This window comes from Triticum dicoccoides, chromosome 1B (genome assembly GCF_002162155.2).
Source record: "Triticum dicoccoides isolate Atlit2015 ecotype Zavitan chromosome 1B, WEW_v2.0, whole genome shotgun sequence".
NCBI classification, from domain to species: Eukaryota; Viridiplantae; Streptophyta; class Magnoliopsida; order Poales; family Poaceae; genus Triticum; species Triticum dicoccoides.
Window position 1 is genome coordinate 108,559,370 of NC_041381.1, and position 9,307 is coordinate 108,568,676.

Sequence of the window (9,307 nt, forward strand, 5' to 3'; positions counted from 1 at the left end):
AGCACACATCCATCTATCTCGGTTTATGGGAGAACTGGCAAATTTATGGTAATGAAGCATGTAGCTGAGGTGTGAGACAAATCTTCCGTAGAGTGTTAATGTTGTTAGTAGTAATTAACTTGTCTCCTAGGAGCTAACTGCAGCAACTTACCTTGACTGTTAGATACAGTATAGCATTATTCATCTTCATCCATGATTGATTCTTCTGTTTGCTGCAATTCTTTGACAATTCTTAGCATCACACAACCAAAGGTGAGAAGCAAAAATTTGAAGCACGGAACAAAAAATTCACAAACCAATGCATTTAGTAACCATCGTGGTTCTTACAGGTCCTTTGCAATCCAAATTCCAGTTCTATGACTTGCAAGGAAGGATGAAGTCCATGTCATGAAAATTTTAATATGTGGTCGCTGCCTCCTCCAGCCATGGATTTCAAAGGTACGCAGATTCACCTACAACATGCATATGGGAGAACTTGCAGATCTGAAGGAATCAAGCATCTAGCTAAGGTGCTTATAGCCACGATCAGTGCTCCATCGAGCAATTTCTTAGGGCTGCACAGATGCAACAACCTGGTAGATAGGATCATCCTCTATCAAAAATAGCCAAAGGAAGATGTCAGCATCAGAGATCCCATATAGGCCAGGATAATGTCAAAATATCTTGGCATGGGCATGTGGCTCATAGCCTGAACTTGAGACCGTTTACTCCATGCTCGTGGTGGAGGCCTAGTCTCGACGGGGGCATGGCAGTGGCGTGCGTTAGGATTGGATTCCGTCGAAGACCTAGGATTGATTTTCTAGCTGAGGCTGCGTGCATGAGAGCTGGAGAGTCGGTTGTAGCCATGGGATTCTGGCGGCGGCAGCGTGCGCGAGGGCAGGGGAGTCTGTAGCCCTATTATGTTTTTCTTCTTTCAACGATGGACTCACGTAATGGGAAAACTAATCTATGACATGGCCCTGTATATTTTGTCTTCTTTTCACGATGGAGTCAAGGTTTCTAAAAAAATTATGGCATTGCTGAATCGTAGAGGCAGGTGAAAGCTATTTTGACGCAGCATATGCTTTAGTAGGAGTTATCTCTACCTCTCTATCTCTACCTAATCTCTACCTAATAATAAAGTAAATTGGGTTTCTGCTTGTCCGTCATTAGCATTTTTGCTAAAAAGCCCCTCCCTTTTTTAGTATTTAACCTGCAGTACAATTTAAAGTATGTTTCTTCCTGAGATAATGATTCATTTTTTGCAAAAAGGACACCACCACAACCCCGCCTTATCCACTTCCGGCCTTCACAAACGGGCAAGCGGCGCGCTTGCCGTGGCGTCCGCTCCGCCCGAGCCCAGTAATGGGGCGAGGCGTCGCGGCGGCGTTCCTGCACGCCTTGTCGGCCTTGGAGCTAGCCTTGGCGGGGGCGGGCCGAGGCGTCGCGGCGGAGGACGATAAGCAGACGGGCACGCGCCGCCGGCGCGCTTGCCGTGGGCGTCCGCTTTGCCCGAACCCAGGAGTGGGGCGAGGGGTCGCGCCGGCGTTCCTACACGCCTTGTCGACCTTGAAGCTGGCCTTGGCGGGCCGAGGCGTCGCGGCGGAGGACGACAAGGCGGCCGACGTGCTCTGTTGGGGCGACGCATCGCGGTGGAGGACGACAAGGCGGCCGGCGTGCTCTGTTGGGGCGACGCGTCGCGGCGCTCCGGCTCCAGCAGATGACGGCAGAGAGCCAGGTGTGGCTTTGTGTCGCCAACAGCCACGAGGTCATCGGCGCCGGCCATCGTGCCAGGCTGGAATAGCTGCTGCAGCCCCCCTGCGCCGTCGCCGTCGTCGTGGCTCAGGGTGGACACGGTCCGGGCCGGTCCGGTCCCTGACCGAGCTGTCCTTTGGACCGGCCGTCGGCGGTCCGGACCGGACCGGACCGAGCAGCGTCACGGTCCTGTTTCCCGGGACCGGACCGGCAGGGACGAAGCCCGAGCCGGACCGAGCGGCTCGCTTGGACCGGCCGGAGTTCACCACAGAGCACGCGCCGGAGCATGGCGACGCGGGGAGGGCGCTGGAGGCAGCGGAGCTCGACGTGGAGATGTCAGGCAGCTTTGGAAGAGTCAGAGGGAGCTAGAGGAGCCAAGAAGATCACCAGAGCGAGCTCATCGGCGACGAATTTAGCACAACGGCCGGTGAACGGAGATGAAAAAGACGATGCCCGATGCGGCGATGCAGGTCCTCCCACGTCGTTTTCGTTGGTGCATACGACAGATCCGAGTGGGCTGCGTCCAGTGGACATAGTTTCCAGGGCCAGCGAGTCGAGTGGCCGCGCGGACGACGGCCCCCGCGGCGGCGGACATGAACGGCGACAGTTTCTTGTGCCCCCACCATGCCTCGGTCGCCCCGCACTCGCCACAGCCCCGCCACGCCCCCGCCACGCCCCCGCCATGCCGCCCGCACGCCCCAGCCACGCCCCACTCGGTGCTCACCGTGCCGCCGCCGTGCTCCCGCCACGCTCCCGCCACGCTGATGCTTCGGTTTCTCGGTCCTGCGAGCTGGCTCGGTGAAAGTCCGGACCGGACCGACAAACTTTCGGGCCAGATTCTGCAGCTCGGACCGGCTGTTTTTTCCATCGGGCTTGGACCGAGCTGGCCTTGACCGAGCGGGCCACGAGCCGGTCCGAAAGACCGCTCGTGTCGTCCACCCTGAGTCGTGGCACAAGAAGCGCGAGTTCCCCCTCGCTGTCGGAGGCTGGGTGTCGTTCTCTAGTGCAGATTGTCTAATTGAGTTTCTGAAAGTGTCGTCCACGTCTGCACTTCATGGGTCCATACACTAGGAACTCACGCCAGAGAACTTCCTGCTCACCAGATTGGTTTCAGTTTCTCTGTCTCCATCGAAGAAGGTCAGCACTTTGCCTCGCACAGTTTCATGATTACACTCATGACATGATTTACAGTACAGTAGTCTCATGCGTTGAGCTCATAATACTGCAATACGAACATACATTTTCCAAGCATAAATTAATGAAGAAGTTATTGCAACAGGAGGGCCTCTAATTGTAATTCATATACACATTTCAGCTCAATAACCATATAACGCATCTTGCCCGAGCTTGATACTTCGGACTATCTCCATGTCTATCGGGTCAAAGTTAAGTTACCTCTATATACGAGCAGGCATTTTATTCTTTGGGAGCAAGCAAGAATCAATATATTCTCTCGCAATATTATCTCCTCCTTCCCCTTATCTTCCTAATCCCCTGCAGATGGCATGACTAGCTAGGTTCATAACAGTTGTTGCAACTATCCGTCCGGTCATGAATCAACAATTACAATTGTTTTGGCTTCTACGATCAGTTCAGCCGCCTATGTTGTACTGCCGCTGCCATTTAAAGATTTAAGTTGTTAGGTGGATATAGGTTCCATTAGATTGAAAGTAATGAAATTTTATTTGCCAACCTGGCTGCACTTTGTGATGCTTTATTTATGTATATACTTAAAGTTCAAATGTGATGTATGCTTTACTCCTTATTTGATACTTGCATTTGTCGCAAGCACCTTGCTGTTCTGAGTAATGGTTGATATCTTACATTTAGCCGAGAAGCTGAAAACTTACGAGTTGGAAAACCTTCTAGATATACCTAAAAATACCTTGAAGATATCTTCTACTAGACTGGACGAGCTGATTGACTGGCGATGGAGATGCAGCAGTGACCTGCAATTCTTTCTGCTCTGGATGGTTCATTTTGAAATCTTTTTTATATCTGACAAGACACAAGAAAACAACATATCTATCCTGTTATATTTACCACTATCATCTACAGTGAGTGCTAAGTTGCCCATAAATTTTAGTTGACTTCTGTTAAGAGTGATCTGAAAAATCGATAGCATAAAAGATTAGTGGGTATTACATTTAGATTAGTTACATTTTGGCAAATAAATGAGTAGAAGTCAATTTTGTTTGCTCGATGTTTCACTTCTTTGATCTCTTCATCATTCTCATTTTGTTTCATTGCTTACCATTTGTTCGAAAAAAATTCTAGCAGTGGCAAGCATGGTTAGGGCGAGCAACGAGGGTTCCTGTAGTGCATAACCATTTCAAGTCGCCCAAGTTCTAAAGAGAGATCAGAAGTGCCAGCTACTGAAGCAAAAAAAAAGGACCTGATACACATTGTAATCATGGACTGCTGATATACCTGATGCATTTCTTCATGATGGTCGATTTCCTTTCACCGGATCTTACATGTTTAATTATGTGTGCTCGGAACCAAAAACTGATTGAGATCTTCAGTTCTTACTTGCAGATGTTCTGTTATTCAGAGTAATTCAGTTTCCAGTCTCTGTGTATTAATCAAATTATGGGTTATTTTCAACCATATAGGCTTTTATTATATGTTCAGTTATGCTTCCATGGGTTTTGCATATGTATTAACAAAACAACCAAGACTGCTATTATGTATATACTTGGATCAAAGGGTGTACAATTAATTTGCTCTTACGAAAGGAATGAGTAGGCAGCTAGCAGAATGGGAGGACAATCATGTCAAGCGAACGAACACATAAATAGTAATCCCACAATTTTTACAACTGCATTCCAGTTTAATTTGGTATGGACATGCATTTTTATCCTTGGAGTACTTTGGATTTTAAGTGGGAATCATTGGTTCTTTTCTTCTTAATATTTTACTTCTTATAATTACAAATACCAATTTTAGAGAATTGAGCTCGTACTTAAAATTCAATTGAGTATGAAGCAACTGCCCATTGTGTGAAAGAAACAATTATAACATTGTACTCTAACAAATCACACATATAGAGAAATGTTATTTTCGAGTCTCCTTAACCTACTGATCTTTTTTTAGATATATGAAACTTGCATTTGTTTTCTTAATTCTTCTGCAATGCAGGTGATATTCCTAATGGTTGCTGCTGACGCTAAAAAAATTACTCCTGAAGCACTAGAAGTGCCCTCTCTATGGCGCATCACTCACTGGATCCAGATGGGCAACATTCCGCTTCAAGATTAAAGAGTACAGTTTTTGCATGCTATCATTGCTTATCCAAGAGTAATCTACCATGTGCCTAATTGTTATGACCGGCCAGGTCTATGGCCGCCGCAGGCCCAACAGGCAGGCTTAGGCCAGCAAGTTACCTTAGTTTTATTCTGATTAGGCAAGTTATCTCAGGATTGACTCTTCTACAAGTTATCTAGGATATAAATATAGATTGTAAGACTCTTTTGGATGGAAGCAATAAAGACTATTATAATCTTTTGTTGCCCGGCTCCTAGAGGAGCCGAAAACCCTAGCCGCCGCAACCTAGCCGCCACCGCCCTCAACCCTAGCCGCGACGGCGCCCTGCCGCCGGCGCGCCCGCTCCTCGCCGCGCCCACTTCCTCTTTGCCCCTACAACCTACGCAGTAGAGCCGGTAGGAACCCTAGTCCTACCAATTTGGTATTCAGAGACCACGTTGTGATCATGTCGATGCCGCCATCACCGCCGCCGCTGCCCGTCGGCACCATCGCGCCCATGACGACGGCGCTAAGCATGACCGCGCCGACCACATCCGCCGGGACCTCGCTGGCGTGTCCCGTCTCCTCCTCGGCACCACCTGCACCGGCGTCTCCGGGCGCATCTCCACCACCACCGCTGGCCGCCTTGTCTCCGGAGCAACTCGCCGCCACGCTACATCACCTCGTCACCGTCGTCCACGGGCTTCAGCTCCACCAGCAATATGGGGCTGGGGCCTATGCTCAACCGCCATCGGCCCCGATCGCCGCCCCTGGTCTTCTCCTACAGCAGCAGCCGCAGTACGGGGGCGGGGCGAGCCCCTTCGCGCCACCACCAGGACCGTACCAGGGCACGGCCGCGTACGGCGGGCCCCTGTTCGGGCCGATCCAGGCGAGATTGGCATCCGGGCCAGCGCCGGCCGCGGCGCCCCTCTGGCCTTTGCCGCCGGCCACCTCGGCCGCCTCCTAGCTGCAGCAGCTGCCACCCACCGTCTGGCCGGTTCAGCTGATGCCGTTCCCCGCATGGCCGGCCCAGCAGCCGCCGCCGACGGCGTCCCAGGGCCTGCGTCCACCGCCATTCTCCGCGCCCTCATCAGCCGGGACCACCTCGGGCGCGGCCTCGACTACCGGGTTACCGATCCATCAGGTCCAGTTTCCCCCGTCCCCGTCCCCCCTGCCAGCATGGGCGGCGGGGTCTTCGCCTTCACCAGTCTACACCACGACTCCGGTTGAGCCGACTCCGTTTCCGCAGTTCGGCGGGCCATCCGGCCCCGCCGGCCAGTACCCGGACTACTCCGATCAGGCACCTCCGGCTTCACTCTTCCGAGCCCCCGTGCCTGCTCAGCACGGCGGGCCGCAGCAGACACCGCCGCTGTTCGCCAAACTCGACTTCGCCACCTACGAGGGCATGGAGGACCCCCTCAACTGGCTCAACCAGTGCGATCAGTTCTTTCGAGGGCAGCAGACACTCGCTTCAGATCGTACCTGGCTCGCGTCCTATCATCTTCGAGGCGCAGCACAGACCTGGTTCTACGCCCTCGAGCAGGACGAGGGCGGCATGCCACCGTGGGAGCGCTTCCAGGAGCTCTGTCTTCTCCGTTTTGGGCCTCCTATCCGCGGGAGCCGACTGGCGGCCCTCGGCCGTTTACCATTCACATCTACGGTGCAGGACTATGCCGATCGCTTCCAGGCCCTGGCATGCCACGCGCCGGGCGTCTCCGCGACCCAGCGCGCCGAGCTCTTTGTGGGCGGTCTGCCGGACCATATCCGCATGGACATCGAGCTCCGGGATCCCCCCGATCTCCAGACGGCCATGTACTACGCCCGGGCCTTCGAGCAGCGGGCCCAGGCACTGCAGCCGCCACTCGGACGGAGTGGCCGCCAGCCCAGTCGGCCAGCACCGACTTCCTCAGTCCCGGGTCGGCCTCTCCCATCCACGACGGCCACATCCCCGGCTGCCACACGGCCCTTCCGTCGGCTGTCACCGGCCGACCAGCAGGAGCGTCGCCGTCAGGGTCTCTGCTTCAACTGTGATGAGCCCTATACGCTGACCCATGTCTGCCCCCGCCTCTTTTATTTAGAGACGGTCGACTACACCGAGGAGAACGACTCGCCCGATCCGTTACATCCGCCTGCGGCGCCCGAGGATGCGGCCGCGAATTCCGCAGCGACGGCGTGCGTCGTCTCCCTTCACGCCCTGGCCGGCATCCGGGGCGAGCAGACCATGCTGCTGCCGGTGACGATCCATGGCGAGCGCCTGTTGGCCCTGCTAGATACGGGCTCCACACACAACTTTCTGCCCGAATCGACCATGCGTCGGCTAGCCCTCCCGACGACGGGTGGGGAGCGCCTGCGGATCACAGTGGCGAACAGTGATCGCCTCCGGTGCCATGGGCTAGCCCGCGACGTTCCCATCTCCATCGGCGACGAACACTTTTCCATCACTTGTGCAGGGATCGATCTCGGCTGCTTCGACTTCATCCTCGGGGTGGACTTTCTCCGGACCCTCGGCCCCATCCTATGGGATTTCGACGCACTCATGATGACATTCTGGCGGCAGGGACGCCGCATCCGGTGGGAGGGCATTGGGGGCGCCGCGGCTGCCATGCCACATCTTCAGCTGGCTGCCGCGTCCTCGGAGGCTGAGCACCCCCTGCTGGATTCTCTTCTAGAGCAGCACAACGACCTCTTCGACGCTCCGCGGGGTCTTCCGCCTGCCCGGGTGTACGACCATCATATTCACCTCGTACCAGGCTCCACTCCGGTGGCGGTACGGCCCTACCGCTAACCCCAGCTGCAGAAGGATGAGTTGGAGCGCCAGTGTGCCCTGATGCTCGCCGCAGGCATCATCCGGATCTCCACGTCACCCTTCACGGCGCCGGTGCTTCTCGTCCGTAAGTCCGATGTCACATGCCGCTTCTGCATCGACTACCGCGCCCTCAACGCACTCACGCTCAAGGACAAGTTCCCTATACCGGTGGTCGACGAGCTCTTGGATGAGCTCCATGGGGCACGCTTCTTCACCAAGCTCGATCTTCGGTCGGGCTATCATCAGGTGCGCATGCATCCGGACGACGTCGCCAAGACGGCGTTTCGCACCCACCATGGCCACTTAGAGTTCTTGGTGATGCCTTTCGGCCTCGCCAACGCCCCGGCGACTTTCCAAGCCCTGATGAACGATGTCCTTCGACCCTACTTACGGCGGTTTGTGCTTGTTTTCTTTGATGACATTCTTATCTACAGCGCCACCTGGGCCGAACATCTCCAGCACGTCGCCATCGTCTTCAACGAGCTTCGGGCGCACCACCTCCACCTTAAGCGCTCAAAGTGCTCGTTCGGGACACCTACCGTCGCCTACCTCGGCCATGTCATCTCGGCCGACGGAGTGGCTATGGACGCCGATAAGGTGGCGGCCGTCTCCGCCTGGCCGACGCCTCACTCACGCGGGCTCTTCGCGGGTTCCTCGGACTCGCTGGCTACTACCGGAAATTTATCCGGGAGTTCGGACTCATCGCGGCGCCCCTCACGCGGTTGCTTCGCCGCGACGCCTTCGCCTAGGACGCTGAGGCGACGACGGCATTCGAGGCCCTCAAGGGGGCCCTCACGACGGGTCCCGTCCTCCAGATGCCCGACTTCGACCGTCCGTTCGTGGTGGACTGTGACGCCTCGGGCACCGGGTTCGGCGCCGTACTTCATCAGGGCGATGGGCCCCTCGCCTTCTTCAGCCGGCCTTTCGCTCCGCGCCATCTTAAGTTGGCCGCTTACGAGCGGGAGCTCATTGGCCTCGTCCAGGCCGTGCGTCATTGGCGGCCATACTTGTGGGGGCGGACCTTCCACATTCGCACGGACCACTACAGCCTGAAGTTCATGCTGGATCAACGGCTGTCGACCATACCGCAGAACCAGTGGATCAGCAAGCTCTTCGGCTTCGACTTCTCCGTCGAGTATCGGCCGGGCCGTCTTAACACCGTGGCCGACGCGCTATCCCGTCGCGATTCCGACCTCGCGCCAACCGCCGACGCGTCCGTCGGGACGGCCCTGTGCATCCGCTTCGGGCCATCGTTCGGTCTCTTCATCGACATTCGACGCGCCACTGCGACGGCCGATGACGCCGCACTTCTTCAGCAGCAGCTCGCGGTCGGCGACTTGGAGGAGCCCTGGCGCTTCTCTGACGGACTGCTCCTGCATGGACGCCGGATCTTTGTTCCGGCGCATGATGATCTCCGTCACCAGGTGATGCAGCTCGCTCACTCGGCGGGCCATGAGGGTGTGCAGAAAACCCTCCATCGTCTTCGCGCCGACTTCTACATCCTTGGCGATCGTGCCCTGG

General features: G+C 55.5%; 1 long non-coding RNA gene across 1 annotated transcript; it reads left to right on the forward strand.

Annotated features, from left to right (window-relative positions):
* Nucleotides 1–2,674: 2,674 nt before the first annotated feature.
* LOC119322287 lies at nt 2,675–4,367 on the forward strand. The gene is made up of 2 exons (XR_005155508.1): nt 2,675–2,871; nt 4,015–4,367. It is a non-coding gene; the product is annotated as an uncharacterized LOC119322287 (long non-coding RNA).
* Nucleotides 4,368–9,307: the final 4,940 nt, after the last annotated feature.